This window comes from Bombina bombina, chromosome 7 (genome assembly GCF_027579735.1).
Source record: "Bombina bombina isolate aBomBom1 chromosome 7, aBomBom1.pri, whole genome shotgun sequence".
NCBI lineage: Eukaryota > Metazoa > Chordata > Amphibia > Anura > Bombinatoridae > Bombina > Bombina bombina.
In genome coordinates, this window is record NC_069505.1 from 471749217 (window position 1) to 471774564 (window position 25348).

The following is a 25348-nucleotide window of genomic DNA, read 5'->3' on the forward strand; positions in this document are numbered from 1 at the left end:
CCAGCAGGAGGAGGCAAAGAGCACCACAGCCAATCTGTTAAGTATCACTCACCTTCCACAAACCCCTGTCATTTGACCGAAGGGAAATGGAGACAAACATAAATTATGCTTACCAGATAATTTAATTTCCTTCTGTATAAGGAGAGTCCACGGCATTATTCCTTACTGTTAGGAAATACTGAACCTGGTCACCAGGAGGAGGCAAAGACACCCCCACCAAATGCTTAAATACCTCTCCCACTTCCCCCAGTCAAGGAACAGTAAGAAAAATATCAGGGTATAAATGGTGCCAGAAGAAAAACATAATTTAGAGGGCTGCCCATCGGAGAGCACGGGCGGGGGTCGTGGACTCTCCTTATACAGAAGGAAATGAAATTATCTGGTAAGCATAATTTGTGTTTTCCTTCTTAATATAAGAAGAGTCCACGGCATCATTCCTTACTATTGGGAAAACTATACCCAAGCTCTAGAGGACACTGAATGATAACGGGAGGGACAAAAAGAGGCAGACCTTAATCTGAGGGCACCACAGCCTGCAAAACCTTTCTCCAACTTGTAAAATTTAGAAAAAGTATGTAAGGAGAACCAGGCCACTGCTCTAGTAGAATGAACCATAATCCTCTGAGGATATTTATGTCCTGCTGTCTCATAAGCTAAGCGAATAACACTCCTTAACCAAAAAGAGAAGTGGAAGAGACCTTCTGACTCTTACGCTTCCCGGAATAAACAACAAACAAGGAAGAAGTTTGTCTAAAATCCTTAGTAGCCTGAAGATAGAACTTCAATTCATGAACCACATCCAAATTATGAAGCAATGGTTCCTTTGAAGAAGGAGGAGTGGGACACAAGGAAGGAACCATAATCTCTTGATTAATGTTGCAGTCTGACACGATCTTAGAAAGAAAACCTAACTTAGTACGTAGGACAGCCTTATCAGAATGGAACACCAGATAAGGAGGCTCACATTGCAAGGCAGCAATCTCAGATACTCTGCGCGCAGAAGCAATAGTCAGTAGAAAAAGAACCTTCCAGGACAACAATTTAATGTCTACTTCATGTATAGGCTCAAACGGAGCCCGTTGCAAAACCTTAAGAACAAGATTTAGACTCAAAGGAGAAGCATTAGATCTAAACACAGGTGTGATCCTAGTCAGAGCCTTAACAAAGGACTGTACATCTGGAAGCTCTGCGAGCAGTAAAATAGACAGGGACGAAATCTGTCCCCGCAGGGAACTGGCAGAAAGGCCCTTCTCCAGTCTATCCTGGAGAAACAATAGGATCCTGGCAACCTTAACTTTAATGCCAGGAAAATCCATACTCTTCACACCAGAATAAGTAGGTTCTCCACACCTTATGATAGATGCGACGAGTAACCGGTTTACGAGCTTGAATGAGAGTATCAATAACACTCTCAGAAAGACCTCTCTTGGCTAGGACTAAGCATTCTATCTCCACGCAGTCAGACTCAGAGAATCTAGATTTTGATGAGCAAAAGGAACTTGTTCTAGCAGATCCCTGCGACAAGGTAACTTCCACGGAGGAGATGATGACATGCCCACCAGATCCCCGAACCACATCCTTCACGGCCACGATGGAGCAATTAGTATCACTGATGCCTGCTCCTGATTGATGTGGGCCACTACACAAGGAAGGAGTGGTAACGGCGGGAAGAGGTAAATTAGACTGAACCTCCAAGGCACTGCTAATGCATCTATTAGCTCTGCCTTTGGATCCCTGGACCTCGACCCATATCTGGGTAGCTTAGTATTGAGATGGGACGCCATGAGATCTATCTCCAGCGTCCCCCACATGTTGCATATCTCTGAAAACACTTTGGGATGGAGAGACCATTCCCCTGGATGAATGGATTGTCTGCTGAGAAAATCCGCTACCTTGCTGTCCACACCCGGAATGTGGATCGCTGAGAGAGAACAGCTGTGGGCCTCCACCAACTCCAGAATACGAGATACTTCGCTCATTGCTAGGGAGCGTCTTGTTCCCCCCCTGGTGGTTGATGTAAGCCACAGAGGTTATATTGTCTGATTGGAATCTGATAAACTGTGATGAACCCAGAAGGGGCCAAGCCTTTAGAGCATTGAAGTTTGCCCGAAGTTCCAGAATGTTGATCGGGAGGGAGCATTCCTCCTGAGTCCACAGGCCCTGTGCCTTCTTGGCAAACCCAAACAGGTCCACATCCTGATAGACTAGCGTCCGTAGTCACAATCTCCCAGGAGGGTCTCAAGAAGGATGTCCCTCGGGACAGATGATCTGGACAGAGTCAACAAGAGACCAGTTGTCCAGAGAAATCTGTTGAGCCAGATCCAAATGATCACCGTTTCACTGTCTCAGCATGCACAGTTGTAATGGTCTGAGACGGAACCTGGCAAAGGGAATAATGTCCATGCTGGACACCATGAGACCAATCACCTCCATACACTGAGCCACAGAGGGCAAAAAGAAGGCCCGGAGGGCAAAACATGCAGAAGCTAGCTTGCAATGTCTCTGTTCTGTTAGAAATATCCTCATGGACATGGTCTATTATAGTACCCAGGAATTCCACCCTGGTGCTTGGTATAAGAGAACTCTATTCTAGGTTTATCTTCCATCCATGAGATTGAAGAAAAGAGAGAAAAGATTCTGAATGGTCCTCTGCCAGACAAGAAGATGGTGCTTGTACCAGAATATCGTCCAAGTAGATAGCTACTGCTATACCCCTGGTTCTGGCAACGGCTAGAAGAGCCCCTAGAACCTTCGTAAAAATTATTGGCGCAGTAGCTAGACCAAATGGAAGTGCAATGAACTGGAAGTGCTGGTCCAGGAACGCAAACCTTAGGAACTGGAAGTGGTCCTTGTGGATTGGAACGTGAAGGTAAGCATCCTTCAGGTCTATAGTGGTCATGAACTGTCCTTTCTGAACTAAGGGAAGGATGGACCTTATCGTCTCCATCTTGAACGAGGGGACATTTAGAAATTTGTTTAAGCATTTTAGGTCCAGAATCAGGCGAAAAGTTCCCTCCTTCTTTGGGACCACAAAAAGGTTTGAATAGTATCCCAAACCTCTTTTTGCGATAGGCACCGGGCCAATGACTCCTAAGGAGGACAGATCCTGCACGCACCCCAGAAAGGCTTCCCTCTTTTCTTGTCTGGAAGACAGGATAGAGAGGAGAAATCTGCCCTTGAGTGGATGAGACTTGAAACCTATCTTGTATCCCTGAGCTATGACCTTAAGGACCCATGGATCCTGCACATCCCCAAACCAAGCGTCTGAAAAAAGTGACAGTCTGCCCCCTACACGATCCAGAGCCGGATCGGGGTCGCCCCATCATGCCGATTTAGTCTCTGTGGGCTTCTTGCTATGCTTGTACTTATTCCAGGACTGAGCCGGCTTCCAAATACTCTTGGTTTGCTCGGGCTTAGCAGAGGACTGCTGTCATTGGGATTTATTAGAACAAAAACGTACTAAATTTAGAAACTTGTCCCTTAGACTTGATCTTTTTATCTTGTGGTAGGAAGGCACCCTTGCTCCCTATAACCATGGAGATAATGAAGTCCAGGCATGGACCAAATAAAATCTTTCCCTTAAAGGGGAGAGAAAGAAGTCTGGACTTAGAAGTCATATCCGCAGACCAGGATTTCAGTCAGAGCGCCCGACGGACCTGAACCGAAAAGCCAGAAGCCTTAGCATTTAGGCGAATAATCTGCATGTTTGCATCACAGATAAAAGAATTAGCAATTCTCAAGGCCTTAATTCTTTCCTGGATAACGTCGAGGAGACCCTCCACCTCGATTAAATCTGATAAGGAGTTGCACCAGTAGGTAGCTGCTCCAGCAACCACAGCAGCAGCCGCTGCCGGTTGGAACAAATATCCTGTATGTTGAAACAATTTCCTAAGAAGAGTTTCCATCTTTTTATCCATCGGCTCTCTAAATGATAAGCTATCCTCAAGCAGGATAGTATTGCGTTTGGCTAGCGTGGAGATAGTGCCATCCACCTTAGGGACGGAACCCCAGAACTCCAATTGAGAGTCCGGGACCAGGAATCATTTTTTAAAGGAAGACAAAGGGGAAAAGGAAGATCCAATTCTATCCCATCCGTTATTAATAATGTTCGCCATCTTTACAGGCACAGGAAAAGTTAAAGGCACTACCCTGTCCTCGTAAACTTTGTCTAATTTAGGAATCAAAGGTTCATCAAGCAGCAGCTTGGCCTCTGGAACCTCTAATGTAGACAGGACTTCCTTTAGAAAAAAATGTAAGTGTTCAATCTTAAATCTTAAGGCTGTTTCTTCCGCAGCAGGAGGCTTAGAGGCAGCAGAAAGTTCATCCATCCTCTAAAGCCTCAGAGTGCAACTCATCCTCGGATAACTGAGACAGAGCAGTAAAATCCAATAAATTATATGATGACCCCGGGGCAGAAGAGCTATGTTTAACCATTCGCTTGCGCTTAGCAGTGAGAGGTAAAGCACTGAGGGCCACAGACACAGCTGTTTGTAACTGTGTGGTAAAATCTGGCGGTAAAGGGCCCCCTCCAGATGGAGGATTAAGCGTGCTACGGGAAGCTGCATGCGTAGAAGGAGATGAATGTTGGGTATGCACCTCACGGGACTGTGAGTCCTCAGAGGTGGACGGCTCAGTGGTACTAAAAGGGTTAACCTTCTTTGACCGAAAAATTTTGTTAAGGCATGTGGAACATAACTGAGAGGGCGGGCATACCAAAGCCTCCTCACAATATAAACAGGTATTACTATTTGGAACAGAGGGAGTACCCTCTAATATATCAGAAGCATCCATAGCTTAAGCTAATAACAGCAGGACACAGAAAATAAACCATCTTTATTTCTCAAAAACTGCACCTTTATACTCCCAATGGCTGGGGCACTCACCACCTCCTAGACCCAGACAATACAGAGAAATAGTGTCTTCTCCGACAGCCAGCTCGGTCAGGAAAGAGGAAATAAAAGTGAGACAGGTGTGCAAGGCAGGACCGCCCCTGCTATGAGAAAAAGCACGCCAAGCTACAAGCTGCACAGCACTCAAAGTGAAAGTAAAAACCTGTGTGTTCCAGCCACATAACAAACAGTCTATGAGCCCAATAAAATCTCACACATAAAGCAGCATAAAATCAAAGCATCACATTTGATTAATCCCCACTGTTTAATAATCCCACTCAGGAGATATTAACCCATGATTCTATTAAGATTAAAGGAGCCACACTGTGACCCTGTCTTCTAGCGTTTTCAACATATGAAAAAACTGAAACGATCTTATAAGAATCCATGCTGTGGAATAGAAACACAGCCTCTCAAGCGTGACAGTCTTGTAGCATCGCTCCTGACATGGACTTGAGTGAGAAAACAAGCAGGCAGTGAAACTCGTCAACAATGATTGCTTAGGAGTTGTTAGCAGGCAGTCTGGATGGGTTCACAGAAAGACTCCCCTGCATCTCCAGACTCTAACTTTCGTCAATGCTCTCACTGAGAGGCTGACAAGACTACTGACAAGACTACTTTACACTCCAGTCCTATATTGAAGGGCAGATTCCCTTCCTAAGGAACTACTCCGAATCTTCTGACACTTCTCTGTCATCCTCCTGTGACGAAAGGCAAAGAATAACTGAGGGATGGGGGAAGTGGGAGAGGTATTTAAGCCTTTGGCTGGGGCGTCTTTGCCTCCTCCTGGTGGCCAGGTTCAGTATTTCCCAACAGTAAGGAATGATGCCATGGACTCTCCTTATATTAAGAAGGAAAAAAGGAGTAACACAAAGGTGTAGAAGTGCCTGAGGTTTATTAAAAAAAATAACTGTCTTAAAACAAAGGGCGGGGTCGTGGACTCACCATATCTGGAAATAAATACATTTATCAGGTAAGCATAAATGTTGTTTTCTTTCCTAAGATATGGTGAGTCCACAACTGTTGGGAACCAATACCCAAGCTAGAGGACACAGATAACTAGGGCGAGACAAGACGGATCATCATCAATTACTGTTGTGAATTAATACCCAAGCTAGAGAACACAGACGATAAGGGAGGGACAAGACAGGAAACATAAATAGACGGCACCCACGGCTTGAAGAACCTTTCTCCCAAAAGAAGCCTCAGCCGAGGCAATAGTATCAAATTTGTAATATTTGTAAAAAGTGTGCAGAGCAGACCAAGTTGCAGCCTTGCAAATCTGTTCCACAGAAGCTTCATGTTTGAAAGCCCAAGAAGAGGAGACAGCTCTCGTGTAATGAGCCGTAATTCTCTCAGGAGGCTGCTGTCCAGCAGTCTCATAAACCAAACAAATTATGCTTCTCAATTAGAGAGAAAGAGAAGTAGCAGTAGCTTTCTGACCCTTACGTTTTCCAGAGAAACAAACAAACAGGGCAGAAGACTGGTGAAAATCCTTAGCCTGTAGATAGAATTTTAGAGCACACACAACATCCAAGTTGTGCAACAAAAGTTCCTTATGAGAAGAAGGATTAAGACATAGCGAAGGAACAACAATTTCCTGATTAATATTTCTATCCGAAACCACTTTAGGAAGGAAATCTAACTTAGTACGAAGAACCGCCTTATCAGCATGAAAGATAAGATAAGGCGAATCAAACTGAAAAGCCGAGAGTTCCGAAACTCTCCAAACAGAAGAGATAGCAATAAGAAACAAAACCTTCCAAGATAACAACTTAATATATATGGAATGCAATGGCTCAAATGGAGCCTGCTGCAAAACTTTAAGAACAAGGTTAAAGCTCCAAGGAGGAGCAACAGATTTAAACACAGGCCTGGTTCTGATCAAGGCATTACAAAAAGATTGCACATCTGGCACGTCCGCTAGACGCTTGTGTAGTAAAATAGATAATGCAGAAATCTGACCATTCAGGGTACTGACTAACAAACCCTTCTCCAGAACTTCCTGGAGAAAAGACAACATCCTAGGAATCCTGACCCTACTCCAAGGGTAGCCCTTGGATTCACACCAATAAAGATATTTACGCCATATTTTATGGTAAATCGTTCTAGTAACAGGCTTGCGAGTCTGCATCATGTTCTCAATGACCGACTCTGAAAACCACGCTCAGGCAGAACAAAGCGTTCAATCTCCAAGCAAGTCAGCTTCAGAGAAATGAGATTTGGGTGAAAGAAGGGACCCTGAATCAGAAGGTCCTTCCTCAGAGGCAATCTCCAAGGTAGAAGAGACGACATCTCCACTAGGTCTGCATACCAGATCCTGCGAGGCCACGCAGGGGCTATGAGAATTACTGATGCTCTCTCCTGTTTGACACAAGCAATGACTCGTGGAATGAGAGCAAACGGAGGAAACAGGTATGCCAGCCTGAAATCACGAGGGACTGCCAGAGCATCTATCAGGGCGGCCTGTGGCTCTCTTGACCTTGAACTGTACCTTGGAAGTTTGGCGTTCTGCCGAGACGCCATCAGATCCAACTCTGGCACCCCCCATCTAAAAGTTAAGCTGGAGAACACCTCCGGATGGAGTGCCCACTCCCGCGATGAAAAGTCTGTCTGCTCAGAAAATCCGCTTTCTAGTTGTCTACTCCTGGAATGTGGATGGCAGATACAGACAGCAATTGTGAGCTTCAGCCCACTATAGAATCCGAGCCACCTCCTCCATGGCTAAGGAACTCCAAGTTCCTCCCTGGTGGTTGATGTAAGCCACTGAGGTTATGTTGTCTGACTGGAACCTGATAAACCGGGCTGAGGACAACGGAGGCCAAGCGATCAGATCATTGAAAATCGCTCTCAACTCCAAGATGTTTATTGGGAGAGCAGACTCCTCCCGAGTCCAAAGGCCCTGCGCCTTTAACAAGTTCCAGACTGCTCCCCAGCTCAGCAGGCTGGCATCCGTGGTCACAATCACCCAGGAAGGTCTCCAAAAGCATGTGCCCTGAGACAGATGTTCCTGAGACAGCCACCACGGGAGAGAGTCTCTTGTCAACTGATCTAGGACTATCCTCTGAGACAGATCTGCATGGTCACCATTCCATTGTCTGAGCATGCATAACTGCCGAGCTCTCAAATGGAATCAAGCAAACGGAATGATGTCCATGGAAGCAACCATTAGACCAATTACCTCCATACATTGAGCCGCTGTTGGCCGGAACAGTAGACTGTAGAGAGAGGCAAGAAGTTTGGCTCTCCTGACCTCTGTCAGAAATATGTTCAGCGATAAGGAATCTATTATGGTCCCTAAGAAAACTACCCTTGTAGCTGGAACAAGGGAACTCTTTCCCAGATTCACTTTGCATCCGTGGGACCGTAGAAAAGAAAAGATCTCTGTATGAGAGTTTGCTTGTTGAAAAGATGTCGCCTGAACCAATATGTTGTCCAGATATGACGCTACAGCAATTCCACGAGACCTGATCACTGCCAAGAGAGCTCCCAGAACTTCTGAAAAGATTATGGGAGCTGTGGCAAGGCCAAATGGAAGAGCCACAAACTGAAAGTGATTGTCTAGAAAGGCAAATCTCAGGAACTTGTGATTATCCCTGTGAATGGGAACATGAAGATAAGCATCCTTCAGTTCTATGGTGGCCATAAACTGACCCTCTTGGACTAGGGGAAGAATGGAACGAATAGTTTCCATCTTGAAGAACTGTACTCTGAGAAACTTGTTTAGACACTTCAAGTCCAGAATAGGTCGGAAAGTTCCCTCTTTCTTGTTAACATGGACATATTGGAATAAAAGCCTAGGCCTTGTTCCTGTATGGGGACTGGAACTATCACTCCCAGGGAGGAAAGATCCTGAACACATTTAAAGAACGCCTCTCTGTTTATCTAATCTGCAGATAATCTTGAGAGGTGGAATCTTCCCCTGGGAGGAAAAGTCTTTAAGTCTAGTTTGTAACCCTGGGATACTATGTCCACAGCCCAAGAATCTGGGACATCTTGTATCAAGGCTTGAGAGAACTGAGAAAGTCTGCCCCCCACTTGATCTGATCCTTGATCGGGGGCAAACCCTTCATGCTGATTTAGACTCAGCTGTGGGTTTCTTAGATTGCTTCCCCTTGCTCCAGGACTGACTGGGCTTCCAGGAAGACTTGGGCTGTTCCTGCTTGGAAGAGGAAGGGGAAGACTTTCCTCTGAAGATACGAAAGGAACGAAAATTACTCTGACAGTATTTAGGTCTATTCTTCTAATTTTGTGGTAGAAAAGACCCTTTTCCACCCGTAATATCAGAAATAATTTCTGCTAGACCAGGTCCAAACTAGGCCTTACCCTTGTAAGGAATTGCCAGAAGCTTGACCTTAGAGGAAGCATCAGCTGACCAAGATTTCAGCTACAATGCCCTGCGGCCTAGCACAGCGAAACCAGAGGTCTTGGCTCCCAGCCTATAACCTGCAGGATAGCATCAGAAATAAAGGAATTACCTAGCTTAAGAGCCTTAATCCTGTCCTGAATCTCATCCAAGGAAGTCTCTACCTGAAGAGAATCAGACAAAGCATCAAATCAGTAGGATGCAGTGCTTGTCACAGTGGAAATACACACTGCAGGTTGCCATTGGAGACCTTGATGAACATATATCTTCTTCAAATAAGCCTTCAGCTTCTTGTCCATTGGGTCCTTAATAGAGCAGCTATCCTCAATAGGAATAGTAGTTTTCTTAGCCAGCGTAGAAATGGCCCCTTCTACCTTAGGTACCGTCTCCCATGGTTCTTTAATGGAGTCAGCGACAGGAAACATCTTCTTAAAAATAGGAGACGGGAAAACGTATATCCCTGGCTTTTCCCATTCCTGTGTAATAATCTCCATGGCACGGTCTGGGACAGGAAAAACCTCTTTAGAGGAAGGGAAATCAAAGTAATTATTAAGTTTACTAGATTTCTTAGGGTGGACAATGACAGGGGTATCTGAATTGTCCAAAGTCCCCAGAACCTCCTTTAACAGTACACAAAGGTGTTCAAGCTTAAATCTGAAGGAAACAACTTCAGCTTCAGATGAAGGAATAATACTGTCCGAATCTGAAATTTCACCCTCAGAAGCTCCCGACGTATCTTCCTCATCATATTTATGAGGAAGAGCAATTTGAGTGCATTACTTGAATCAGAAATCTTACTATCTGAATCTCTATGTTTCCTCATGCGTTTTCCTTTCCTTTGAACATTGGAAAGTCAGCTAATGCCCCAGATACTGCTGAAGATACCTGAGGATGCAGGACACTGCATGTGAAGCCATAGTGGCTTGGGACGCTACAGGAGAAAGCTGTGGTAATACCTGAACAGCATCATCCTGAGAGACCTTGGGCTCAGTAGGAAAAAAAAAAAAACATCTTTACTCTGCAGAGTTTTCTTAACACATGAGGAACAAAATTGCAATTGTGCTTCTAAACATAAAAGGCATGAGTTTAGTAGAGCAGGCTCCTGCTCCATGGCAGACATGTCCCTAAACAAACAGATTTTCACTTAAAGAAAAAAACGTATGTCCAAAAATAGAAATATGTCTATTTCCCAAAAATAAAGATTTTCTTTAATAAAAAGTCTATTTAATAAGAAAATATTATGCCCTTAGCTAGAGTATCACCCAGAGCAATATTGAAAAGTTAACCGAGCAAGATACGCTCCAAACAACACCTACAGGCAACTCCACACCTCAGTCTCGATTGAGGCACCTACATGCTCCCACAGCCGATAGCCGGATGACAAGCTGAAGCAGAGACTGCTGAAGATGGCGACTGAATCAACTCCGTGCAGCCGACACCGTTAGAGAAGCTGCTCACGTGACCGGAGAACTCTCTGCGCCACAGGAAGGCACAAAAACCAGAGAGACTCAGTCAGAGTTGTAACTCCTACCATCTTAAAACCTGGCTCAAATAGAAAAGCGCCACAAAACGAGCAGACTCCTTCAACATTTGTACCAAAAGTTATAACTCTTATATGATATGTAAAAACACCATAAACATACACCTTAATTCATATACACTGCAGAGTCCCGCAGGGAGTAATAAAATAATAATTGATGCTTACCTGATAAATTTCTTTCTTTCTTGACACGGGCAATCCACAGATCATCATCAATTACTGTTGGGAATATCACTCTTGGCCAGCAGGAGGAGGCAAAGAGCACCCCAGGAAAGCTGTTAATGGGACACTGAACCTGATTTTTTTCTATCGTGATTCAGATAGAGCATGCAATTTTAAGCAACTTTTTAATTTACTCCTATTATCAAAGTCTTTTCATTCTCTTGGTATCTTTATTTGAAATGCAAGAATGTTTAGATGCCGGCCCATTTTTGGTGAACACACTGTGTTGTTCTTGCTGATTGGTGGGTAAATTCACCTACCAATAAACAAGTGCTTTCCATGGTACTGAACCAAAAAAAATAGCTTAAATGCCTTTTTCAAATAAAGAAAGCAAGAGAACGAAGAAAAATTGATAATAGGAGTAAATTAGAAAGTTGCTTAAAATTGCATGCTCTATCTGAATCACAAAAGAAAAAAATTGGGTTCAGTGTCCCTTTAAGTATCACTTCCCTTCCCACAAACCCCAGTTATTCGACCGAAGGAAAAGGAGAGAAAGGAAGCAACACAAGGTGCAGAGGTGCCATAGGTTTACACAACAAAAAACTGTTTGAAAAATACAGAGCGGACCGTGGACTCACTGTGTCAAGAAATAAATACATTTATCAGGTAAGCATAAATTTCGTCTTCTTTCTAATGACACGGTGAGTCCACGGATCATCATCAATTACTGTTGGGAATCAATAATACCCAAGCTAGAGGACAGACGATAAGGGAGGGACAAGACAGGAAATCTAAACAGAGGGCACCACTGCTTGAAGAACCTTTCTCCCAAAAGAAGCCTCAGCCGAGACAAAATAATCAAATTTATAAAAAAAAATTAAAAAGTATGTAAAGAGGACCAAGTTTAAGCCTTGCAAATCTGTTCCACAGAAGCTTCATTTTTTAAGGCCCAGGAAGAAGAAACAGCCCTCATGGAATGAGCCGTGATTCTCTCAGGAGGCTGCTGTCCAGCAGTTTCATAGACCAAGTGATTATACTCCTCAGCCAGAGAGAAAGAGAAGGAGCCGAAACTTTCTGACCCTTGAGTTTCCCAGAGAAAACAACAAACAAAGCAGAAGACTTCTTTAGTTGCCTGCAAATAGAATTTCAACGCACGCACCAAATCTAGATTGTGCAGTAAACACTCCTTATGAGAAGAAGGATTAGGACACAAAGAAGAAACAACGATTTTCTGATTAATATTCCTATCCAAAACCACTTTAGAAAGGAATCCTAACTTAGTACGTAGAACCACCTTATCAGAATGAAAGATAAGGTAAGGAAAATCATACTGTAACGCTGAGAGTTCAGAGACTCTCCGAGCAGATATAAATGGCAACAAGAAACAAAACCTTCCAAGATAACATCTTAATATCTAAGGAAAGCATAGGCTCAAATGGAGCCTGCTGAAAAACTCTAAGGACAAGGTTAAGACTCCAGAGTGGAGTAACAGATTTTGACCAAGGCCCGACAAAAGGATTGCACGTCTGGCACATCCACCAGACGCTTATGCAACAAAATAGGCTAGGCAGAAGTCTGACCCTTTAGATTACTTGCTGCCAAATCTTTCCCCAGACCCTCCTGGAGAAAAGACAAAATTCTAGGAATCCTAACTCTACTCCAAGAGTAGCCCTTGGATTCCAACCAATACACATATTTATGTCATACTTTATGGTAAATCTCTCTAGCAGCAGGCTTACGAGCCTGTATCAAGGTCACAACGATGGAATCTGAAAAGCCACGCTTAGAGAGGACTTAGCATTCAATCTCCAAGCAGAAGCTTCAGAGAAATGAAATTTGGACGAGAGAAGGGACCCTGATCAGAAATTCCTTACTCAGAGGCAGTCTCCAAGGACAGCTCCTCTAGGTCTGCTTACCAGTTCCTGCGAGGCACGCAGGGAAAAGTAGAATTACCTACGCTCTCTCCTGTTTGATACGAGCAATGATTTGTGGAAAGAGAGCAAACAGAGGAAACAAGTATGTCGGCCTAATGGCCTGAGAAACGCTTTCAAACCGTACCTTGACAGCTTGGCATTTTGCCAAGACGTCAACAAATCCAACTCCGGCACCCCCATTTGAGTGTTGAGTTGGAAAACACCTCTAGCAGAGTTCCCACTCTCCAGGAAGTTGCCAAGTTGTCCATTCCTGGAATGTAGATGACAGGTAGACAACATTGAAAGCTTTCGCCTACTGAACAATCCAAGTCCCCTCCTACATTGTGAAGGAACTCCGAGTTCCTCCCTGAAGGTTGATGTAAACCATAGAGGCGGAATTGACCAACAGGAACCAAGTTAAGGATAATTGAGGCCAAGCCCTCAAAGCATTGAAAAAAGCTCTCAACTCCAAAATGTTAAAGAGGAGAGCAGATACTTCTGCCGGTAAATAAAACCCAGACATTTTCGCAGCACAGCAGTTTGGCGTCCGTGTCACATCACTCAGGAATGTCTCTAGAAGCATGCGCCCTGAGACAGATACTCCTGAGAAACCACTACTGAAGAGACTCTCTTGTTGACTGTTCTAGATCTATCCTCTGAGACATGCCCTAGTGTTTTCCATTCTATGGAAAATAGTAAAGAGAATGATGTCCATGATAACCATCAGACCAATTCCCTCCATACATTGAAACACTGAAAAGTGAAGGTAAAATCAACTGCAGCTAGATTCAAAATCCCAACCCTATGGTTGCAAGATGGATAAGCTATCTACCGGACCACTAGATCTTTCTGTAGGCCGGACAGTAGACTGCCGAGAGAGAAAAAGGAATAATCTCTGATTATCTGACCTCTGTTAGAAAATTTCTCCTAGATAGAAAATCACATAAAGGTCAAGCATACCGCACCTGGAGTTCCCAGGCGGACTCCCATCCAGGTACTGACCTGACCCTGCATAAATTCCGAGATTAAACAAAATCGAGAGCATTGAGGGTATTGTTGCGGAAGTCCCAATTAATCACCCTTGAGGATGGGACAAAGGAACTCTTCTCCAGATTTATTTCCTGTCCTTGGAAAAGAATATTGGATAAGATCTCTTAAAAGAGAGATTGCTCAAGTCAGTTTGACACCTGAACCATATACTGTCAGAAAAACACACTTGCAATATCCCAAGACCAGAAGGTCTGTCTAGGATGACGAAAACTAAGTTCAGTATGAACAGGCCCTCTTGAACAAAAGGAGAAGGATACTACTCTACCTATATCCCATTCCCAAACTGAGACCGGAACTATCACTTCTAGAGATGAAGACCCTGAATCGAGTTCAAGGAATGCCTCTCTTCCTATTTGGATTGCAGATTCCCTAGAAAGAGAAATCTGCACTTGGAGGAAAATTTAGATTGGACTCGAGAAGATATGACCCAAACAAGGTCTCCTTCTTAAAAGGAGATGCCAGAAGCGTGGATTTGGAGGAAAACAGAAAGTATTGAATCTGTAACTACAGAACTATAAGCCTAGGCTGTACCACTAAACTACATGTAGGCTTCTCAGCTGACCATAGATTTCAGCCACAATGCTCAGCGGGTAGTACAGCAAGTCTAATAAGACAAGACAATGCTCTAAATAAACAATTAAACCTCCAGTTTCTTAGTTATGTATCCATAAAGGAGTAGCTACCCTCCATAGGGATCAAAGGTCTCTGAGTCATAGTAGAAAAGCTCCCTTCTACCTAGGGCACCGCACATTTAACGGAGTAAGAAACAGAAAAATCCCTCAAACGACGGGAGACAGGAAGAAGGTATCCTAGCTTCTCCTACACCTGTGAAACTCTCCATAGCATGTCTAAAAACATTTCCTCAAAGGAAGGAACATCATAGGAATGATCAAGTTTAGAAAACTTCCCAGGGTTGACAAAGATAGGGATATTGATGTCGTCCAAGTAGCTAAAACCTCCTATAACAGTACATGAAGTGTGCAAGCATATATCTGAAGGATATGACTTCAGCATCAGATGAAGGAATTATACTGTCCAAATCTGAGATTTCACCGTCAGAAACTACTGGCGAATCTTCCACACTTAGGCGAGAGAAACACTTGCGTAACAGAAAATGGCGCAGAAACCCTACTATCTGAACTTTAAATGTCCTCTTGCATTTTCCCTGAAGGTAAGGGAAAAAAACAGACAAAGTCGCAGATACCGCAGATGATACCTGAACTGCAAAATCTGTTAGCAAATACACTCCACTAGGAGATAGAGAGGAACCGTAGGACACTGCATATGAAGCCATAGAGGCTTGGAATGTTAAAGGAGAAAGCTGTGGCATTGCCTAAACAGCATCATCCTAGGAGACAAAGGCGAGGAACAACTCATATAAGTTGCAGACTTAATAAAACAATATATAGATCAATATATAAAACAATATATTGCCAGCAAAGGGAATTTAAAACAAAAATCAAGGCAGAGTAGATGACTTTTAGATATATATCTCTATATATATATATATATCTCTATATATATATATATATATCTATATATATATATATATATATATATATATATCTATATATATATATATATATATCTATATATATATATATATATATATATCTATATATATATATATATCTATATATATCTATATATATCTATATATATCTATATATATCTATATATCTATATATATATATATCTATATATATAGATATATAGATATATATATATATCTATCTATATAGATATATATATATATATATATATATATATATATATATATATATATATATATAGAGAGAGAGAGAGAGAGAGAGAGAGAGAGAGAGAGAGAGAGAGAGAGAGAGAGAGAGAGAGAGAGAGAGAGAAGTTCTATCTTCATGAAATTTTTTTTACATTTTTTCAATTAGTGAAAAAAAGAAACAAAAATCTGTTTCAAGACAAATAAGGACCTTGTACTGACACTTTAAGGGCTCCCATTAAAATAAGCACTGATACATACAGAAGGGATATGATTTAAAAAAGAAATAGTGTCTGTAGGGAACGAAATCTCATGTACTGATAATTAATCACAAAAAAAAAAGGCAACAGCCAAAAACACCACTCCATAAGGAGCTTGAGGGCCCGTGTTTCTGGAGAGGAATCGCCGGAAATCAACCCGATCGAGTACGATCGGGTTGATTGACACCCCCCTTGGCCGCGAGTCTGCAGGGGGCGGCGTTGCACCAGCAGCTCACAAGAGCTGCTGGTGCAATGCTGAATACGGAGAGTGTATTGCTCTCCGCATTCAGCGATGTCTGTCAGACCTGATCCGCACTGTTGGATCAGGTCCGACAGACATTTGATAAATAGGCCCCAATGTGTCACGTGATCAAAATTCAACAAGCTGATGAAAACCGCGCCACTCCGAACATTATCATGAAGAAGGGCAGAGTCAAAATGGCGCCTGAACGACAAAACAACAGCCCAGAGGGAAAAACCCAACCGCTCATGTCTAAGAGCGACAAGTAAATACATTCTCACTCCATACTGATCCCTTTCAGAACCGCCCACTGATACAACCGCGGTCTGAGAAAATACAGTGACAATTAACGAAGAGCTTTATGCGCTTATGAGGAAAACATTCAGTAAGAGGCAGAAGTGTCTGCCATATCTGCCATGATATTAAAAGAAACCTTTTATAGCGCCCAACATAGTAAGCATTGAGTAATAAGGTGATTAACCTCTAAATTACTATAATGGAGCAAGCTAAGAACTTAGCCCTCCAGGAGAGTTAACTCCTTCCTTCTTGAAGGAGATTAACTCTGAAGTCTGCATTTCACATGCCCTGTAGCCTGCCCACTGCCATTATGACCCTTTACTAAGGATTTTGTGTTCCATTATAATTGCAGGCTCTTAACCCCTTCAGTGCCAGTCTCCTAGCCCCAGAAGGCAAAAAGGCACTTACCTGCATTCCAGTCGTCTGGCAGTCAGATGACCTTACAACAGAGCTTTCCAAACTTTTCATGTTGGTGACACACTTTTTAGACCTACATCATTTCGCGACACAGTAATTCAGTTGTACTGGCAAACAGGAGGTTAAACTAACTTGTTTTAAGAGATACGGACACATACATAACTTATATAATAACAAAATGTATTTACAAGTAACAGTAAGTATGTGCAAGAATTAAACAAAAGTTTAATATCACCAAAAGCTACTTACTATTTTAATAGGATGTATAAGATTGATAGGATGGACACAATGTCTGAATATTTGGTGGAATATTAGCTAAAGACAATTGCATTTCATCATCAAGCATTTTTAAGCTTCCCCTTCCTATCCATATATCAAGAGCAGGAGCAGCAATGCACTACTGGGAGCTAGTTGCAAAAAAACCCCACTGACTTCTGACTTCAGCTCAACGTTTAAGCTGCCGTCCTCAGAGCTTGGTGAGTCCGATTGACTACTGCCCGTGCTGCAAACAAACTGCTGTCCCACTCACTGACTACACATGCAGTCACGAGCCAATTAAGGAGACTACACATGCAGTCAGGAGCCAATGTGCCGCCAAAGCCACTAATGGCAATAGTTTCAGTTCCCACTGATTTGCGCCAATAGGTTAAGATGATCTGTGACCCCCTAGGTATCAATCACGTGTCAACCATGTGATATGCGTAGCAGGCAGACGGAAAGTCAGAAACCAAAAAAAAATGTTTAAAAAAATTAAATTTCTCCAACATAGGTGTGTCCGGTCCACGGCGTCATCCTTACTTGTGGGATATTCTCTTCCCCAACAGGAAATGGCAAAGAGCCCAGCAAAGCTGGTCACATGATCCCTCCTAGGCTCCGCCTACCCCAGTCATTCTCTTTGCCGTTGTACAGGCAACATCTCCACGGAGATGGCTTAGAGTTTTTTAGTGTTTAACTGTAGTTTTTATTATTCAATCAAGAGTTTGTTATTTTGAAATAGTGCTGGTATGTACTATTTACTCAGAAACAGAAAAGTGATGAAGATTTCTGTTTGTATGAGGAAAATGATTTTAGCAACCGTCACTAAAATCCATGGCTGTTCCACACAGGACTGTTGAGAGCAATTAACTTCAGTTGGGGGAACAGTGAGCAGTCTCTTGCTGCTTGAGGTATGACACATTCTAACAAGACGATGTAATGCTGGAAGCTGTCATTTTCCCTATGGGATCCGGTAAGCCATGTTTATTACGATCGTAAATAAGGGCTTCACAAGGGCTTATTAAGACTGTAGACTTTTTCTGGGCTAAATCGATTCATTATTAAACACATATTTAGCCTTGAGGAATCATTTTATCTGGGTATTTTGATATAATAATATCGGCAGGCACTGTTTTAGACACCTTATTCTTTAGGGGCTTTCCCAAAGCATAGGCAGAGCCTCATTTTCGCGCCGGTGTTGCGCACTTGTTTTTGAGAGGCATGGCATGCAGTCGCATGTGAGAGGAGCTCTGATACTTAGAAAAGACTTTCTGAAGGCGTCATTTGGTATCGTATTCCCCTTTGGGCTTGGTTGGGTCTCAGCAAAGCAGATACCAGGGACTGTAAAGGGGTTAAAGTTCAAAACTGCTCCGGTTCCGTTATTTTAAGGGTTAAAGCTTCCAAATTTGGTGTGCAATACTTTTAAGGCTTTAAGACACTGTGGTGAAAATTTGGTGAATTTTGAACAATTCCTTCATGTTTTTTCGCAATTGCAGTAATAAAGTGTGTTCAGTTTAAAATTTAAAGTGACAGTAACGGTTTTATTTTAAAACGTTTTTTGTACTTGGTTATCAAGTTTATGCCTGTTTAACATGTCTGAACTACCAGATAGACTGTGTTCTGAATGTGGGGAAGCCAGAATTCCTATTCATTTAAATAAATGTGATTTATGTGACAATGACAATGATGCCCAAGATGATTCCTCAAGTGAGGGGAGTAAGCATGGTACTGCATCATTCCCTCCTTCGTCTACACGAGTCTTGCCCACTCAGGAGGCCCCTAGTACATCTAGCGCGCCAATACTCCTTACTATGCAACAATTAACGGCTGTAATGGATAATTCTGTCAAAAACATTTTAGCCAAAATGAACACTTATCAGCGTAAGCGCGACTGCTCTGTTTTAGATACTGAAGAGCATGACGACGCTGATAATAATATTTCTGAAGGGCCCCTAACCCAGTCTGATGGGGCCAGGGAGGTTTTGTCTGAGGGAGAAATTACTGATTCAGGGAACATTTCTCAACAAGCTGAACCTGATGTGATTACATTTAAATTTAAGTTGGAACATCTCCGCATTCTGCTTAAGGAGGTATTATCCACTCTGGATGATTGTGACAAGTTGGTCATCCCAGAGAAACTATGTAAAATGGACAAGTTCCTAGAGGTGCCGGGGCTCCCAGAAGCTTTTCCTATACCCAAGCGGGTGGCGGACATTGTTAATAAAGAATGGGAAAGGCCCGGTATTCCTTTCGTCCCTCCCCCCATATTTAAAAAATTGTTTCCTATGGTCGACCCCAGAAAGGACTTATGGCAGACAGTCCCCAAGGTCGAGGGAGCGGTTTCCACTTTAAACAAACGCACCACTATACCCATAGAGGATAGTTGTGCTTTCAAAGATCCTATGGATAAAAAATTAGAAGGTTTGCTTAAAAAGATGTTTGTTCAGCAGGGTTACCTTCTACAACCAATTTCATGCATTGTCCCTGTCGCTACAGCCGCATGTTTCTGGTTCGATGAGCTGATAAAGGCGGTCGATAGTGATTCTCCTCCTTATGAGGAGATTATGGACAGAATCAATGCTCTCAAATTGGCTAATTCTTTCACCCTAGACGCCACTTTGCAATTGGCTAGGTTAGCGGCTAAGAATTCTGGGTTTGCTATTGTGGCGCGCAGAGCGCTTTGGTTGAAATCTTGGTCGGCTGATGCGTCTTCCAAGAACAAGCTACTTAACATTCCTTTCAAGGGGAAAACGCTGTTTGGCCCTGACTTGAAAGAGATTATCTCTGATATCACTGGGGGTAAGGGCCACGCCCTTCCTCAGGATCGGCCTTTCAAGGCAAAAAATAAACCTAATTTTCGTCCCTTTCGTAGAAACGGACCAACCCAAAGTGCTACGTCCTCTAAGCAAGAGGGTAATACTTCTCAAGCCAAGCCAGCTTGGAGACCAATGCAAGGCTGGAACAAGGGAAAGCAGGCCAAGAAACCTGCCACTGCTACCAAGACAGCATGAAATGTTGGCCCCCGATCCGGGACCGGATCTGGTGGGGGGCAGACTCTCTCTCTTCGCTCAGGCTTGGGCAAGAGATGTTCTGGATCCTTGGGCGCTAGAAATAGTCTCCCAAGGTTATCTTCTGGAATTCAAGGGACTTCCCCCAAGGGGGAGGTTCCACAGGTCTCAGTTGTCTTCAGACCACATAAAAAGACAGGCATTCTTACATTGTGTAGAAGACCTGTTAAAAATGGGAGTGATTCATCCTGTTCCATTAAGAGAACAAGGGATGGGGTTCTACTCCAATCTGTTCATAGTTCCCAAAAAAGAGGGAACGTTCAGACCAATCTTAGATCTCAAGATCTTAAACAAGTTTCTCAAGGTTCCATCGTTCAAGATGGAAACCATTCGAACTATTCTTCCTTCCATCCAGGAAGGTCAATTCATGACCACGGTGGATTTAAAGGATGCGTATCTACATATTCCTATCCACAAGGAACATCATCGGTTCCTAAGGTTCGCATTCCTGGACAAGCATTACCAGTTCGTGGCGCTTCCTTTCGGATTAGCCACTGCTCCAAGGATTTTCACAAAGGTACTAGGGTCCCTTCTAGCTGTGCTAAGACCAAGGGGCATTTCTATAGTACCTTACTTGGACGACATTCTGATTCAAGCGTCGTCCCTTCCTCAAGCAAAGGCTCACACGGACATTGTCCTGGCCTTTCTCAGATCTCACGGATGGAAAGTGAACGTGGAAAAGAGTTCTCTATCTCCGTCAACAAGGGTTCCCTTCTTGGGAACAATAATAGACTCCTTAGAAATGAGGATTTTTCTGACAGAGGCCAGAAAAACGAAACTTCTAGACTCTTGTCGGATATTTCATTCCGTTCCTCTTCCTTCCATAGCGCGCATTCATCTAAGACCATTACAACTGTGCATGCTCAGTCAGTGGAATGGGGACTATACAGACTTGTCTCCGAAGATACAAGTAAATCAGAGGACCAGAGACTCACTCCGTTGGTGGCTGTCCCTGGACAACCTGTCACAAGGGATGACATTCCGCAGACCAGAGTGGGTCATTGTCACGACCGACGCCAGTCTGATGGGCTGGGGCGCGGTCTGGGGATCCCTGAAAGCTCAGGGTCTTTGGTCTCGGGAAGAATCTCTTCTACCGATAAATATTCTGGAACTGAGAGCGATATTCAATGCTCTCAAGGCTTGGCCTCAGCTAGCGAGGGCCAAGTTCATACGGTTTCAATCAGACAACATGACAACTGTTGCGTACATCAACCATCAGGGGGGAACAAGGAGTTCCCTAGCGATGGAAGAAGTGACCAAAATCATTCTATGGGCGGAGTCTCACTCCTGCCACCTGTCTGCTATCCACATCCCAGGAGTGGAAAATTGGGAAGCGGATTTTCTGAGTCGTCAGACATTACATCCGGGGGAGTGGGAACTCCATCCGGAAATCTTTGCCCAAGTCACTCAGCTGTGGGGCATTCCAGACATGGATCTGATGGCCTCTCGTCAGAACTTCAAAGTTCCTTGCTACGGGTCCAGATCCAGGGATCCCAAGGCGGCTCTAGTGGATGCACTAGTAGCACCTTGGACCTTCAAACTAGCTTATGTGTTCCCGCCGTTTCCTCTCATCCCCAGGCTGGTAGCCAGGATCAATCAGGAGAGGGCGTCGGTGATCTTGATAGCTCCTGCGTGGCCACGCAGGACTTGGTATGCAGATCTGGTGAATATGTCATCGGCTCCACCTTGGAAGCTACCTTTGAGACGAGACCTGCTTGTTCAGGGTCCGTTCGAACATCCGAATCTGGTTTCACTCCAGCTGACTGCTTGGAGATTGAACGCTTGATCTTATCGAAGCGAGGGTTCTCAGATTCTGTTATCGATACTCTTGTTCAGGCCAGAAAGCCTGTAACTAGAAAGATTTACCACAAAATTTGGAAAAAATATATCTGTTGGTGTGAATCTAAAGGATTCCCTTGGGACAAGGTTAAGATTCCTAAGATTTTATCCTTCCTTCAAGAAGGATTGGAAAAAGGATTATCTGCAAGTTCCCTGAAGGGACAGATTTCTGCCTTGTCTGTGTTACTTCACAAAAAGCTGGCAGCTGTGCCAGATGTTCAAGCTTTTGTTCAGGCTCTGGTTAGAATTAAGCCTGTTTACAAACCTTTGACTCCTCCTTGGAGTCTCAATTTAGTTCTTTCAGTTCTTCAGGGGGTTCCGTTTGAACCCTTACATTCCGTTGATATTAAGTTATTATCTTGGAAAGTTTTGTTTTTAGTTGCAATTTCTTCTGCTAGAAGAGTTTCAGAATTATCTGCTCTGCAGTGTTCTCCTCCTTATCTGGTGTTCCATGCAGATAAGGTGGTTTTACGTACTAAACCTGGTTTTCTTCCAAAAGTTGTTTCTAACAAAAACATTAACCAGGAGATTATCGTACCTTCTCTGTGTCCGAAACCAGTTTCAAAGAAGGAACGTTTGTTGCACAATTTGGATGTTGTTCGCGCTCTAAAATTCTATTTAGATGCTACAAAGGATTTTAGACAAACATCTTCCTTGTTTGTTGTTTATTCCGGTAAAAGGAGAGGTCAAAAAGCAACTTCTACCTCTCTCTCTTTTTGGATTAAAAGCATCATCAGATTGGCTTACGAGACTGCCGGACGGCAGCCTCCCGAAAGAATCACAGCTCATTCCACTAGGGCTGTGGCTTCCACATGGGCCTTCAAGAACGAGGCTTCTGTTGATCAGATATGTAGGGCAGCGACTTGGTCTTCACTGCACACTTTTACCAAATTTTACAAGTTTGATACTTTTGCTTCTTCTGAGGCTATTTTTGGGAGAAAGGTTTTGCAAGCCGTGGTGCCTTCCATTTAGGTGACCTGATTTGCTCCCTCCCTTCATCCGTGTCCTAAAGCTTTGGTATTGGTTCCCACAAGTAAGGATGACGCCGTGGACCGGACACACCTATGTTGGAGAAAACAGAATTTATGTTTACCTGATAAATTACTTTCTCCAACGGTGTGTCCGGTCCACGGCCCGCCCTGGTTTTTTTAATCAGGTCTGATATTTTATTTTCTTTAACTACAGTCACCACGGTACCATATGGTTTCTCCTATGCAAATATTCCTCCTTAACGTCGGTCGAATGACTGGGGTAGGCGGAGCCTAGGAGGGATCATGTGACCAGCTTTGCTGGGCTCTTTGCCATTTCCTGTTGGGGAAGAGAATATCCCACAAGTAAGGATGACGCCGTGGACCGGACACACCGTTGGAGAAAGTAATTTATCAGGTAAACATAAATTCTGTTTTTAAAAAATTAGTGCTGAAGCAGGGACACACCTACACACTGCTGCCGACACACTAGTGTGTCCCGACACACAGTTTGGAAAGCACTGCCTTACAAAGTATGAGAGACCTGTAGAAAAGAAAGAACAGAGTAAACCTACTCTGGTTTTCTTTAGCAGGGCAGTAAACCTTTAAGAAAATGCAGAAAGGCCCATATTACAAGTTCCTAACTGCTTTAAAGCCACCACTACCCTTACTGAAGGGATTAACGTGGAGTACGGCAAGACCCAACAATCTTGCTTGAAGCGAAAGAAATCCAATTTCCATCAGACACCAAAACTTCACCTCCTCCATGCACCGAGGGATAGAGATTGACTGGGGTTTGTGGGAAGGTGAGTGATACTTAACAGCTTGGCTGTGGTGCTATTTGCCTCCTCCTGCCGGCCAGGATTGATATTCCCAACAGTAAATGATGACGTTGTGGACTCACCATATTTTAGGAAAGAAATACTGTTTCTAATTGACACATCACACATGTACACTCACCTGTACCCTGTATCCCTCAGGCACATCACACACATAAACTCACCTGTACTCTGTATCCCTCAGACACATCACACACATAAACTCACCTGTACCCTGTATCCCTCAGGCACATCACACACATAAACTCACCTGTACCCTGTATCCCTCAGACACATCACACACATAAACTCACCTGTACCCTGTATCCCTCAGACACATCACACACACATACACTCACCTGTACACTGTATCCCTCAGACACATCACACACATACACTCACCTGTACCCTGTATCCCTCAGACACATCACAGACATAAACTCACCTGTACCCTGTATCCCTCAGGCAAATCACACACATAAACTCACCTGTACCCTGTATCCCTCAGGCAAATCACACACATAAACTCATCTGTACCCTGTATCCCTCAGACACATCACACACACATACACTCACCTGTACACTGTATCCCTCAGACACATCACACACATACACTCACCTGTACCCTGTATCCCTCAGACACATCACACACATACACTCACCTTTACCCTGTATCCCTCAGACACATCACACACATACACTCACCTTTACCCTGTATCCCTCAGACACATCACACACATACACTAACCTGTACCCTGTATCCCTCAGACACATCACACACATACACTCACCTGTACCCTGTATCCCTCAGACACATCACACACATAAACTCACCTGTACCCTGTATCCCTCAGACACATCACACACACATACACTCACCTGTACACTGTATCCCTCAGACACATCACACACATACACTCACCTGTACCCTGTATCCCTCAGACACATCACAGACATAAACTCACCTGTACCCTGTATCCCTCAGGCAAATCACACACATAAACTCACCTGTACCCTGTATCCCTCAGGCAAATCACACACATAAACTCATCTGTACCCTGTATCCCTCAGACACATCACACACACATACACTCACCTGTACACTGTATCCCTCAGACACATCACACACATACACTCACCTGTACCCTGTATCCCTCAGACACATCACACACATACACTCACCTTTACCCTGTATCCCTCAGACACATCACACACATACACTCACCTTTACCCTGTATCCCTCAGACACATCACACACATACACTAACCTGTACCCTGTATCCCTCAGACACATCACACACATACACTCACCTGTACCCTGTATCCCTCAGACACATCACACACATACACTCACCTGTACCCTGTATCCCTCAGTCACATCACACACATACACTCACCTGTACACTGTATCCCTCAGACACATCACACACATACACTCACCTGTACACTGTATCCCTTAGACACATCACACACATACACTCACCTGTACCCTGTATCCCTCAGTCACATCACACACATACACTCACC

At 43.7% G+C, this 25348-nt stretch overlaps 1 protein-coding gene across 1 annotated transcript in view; it reads right to left on the reverse strand.

Moving 5' to 3' along the window:
- Positions 1 to 25348, reverse strand: part of LOC128666752 (oocyte zinc finger protein XlCOF6-like) — a 278882-nt gene that overhangs the window by 114049 nt on the left and 139485 nt on the right. The window lies entirely within an intron of this gene.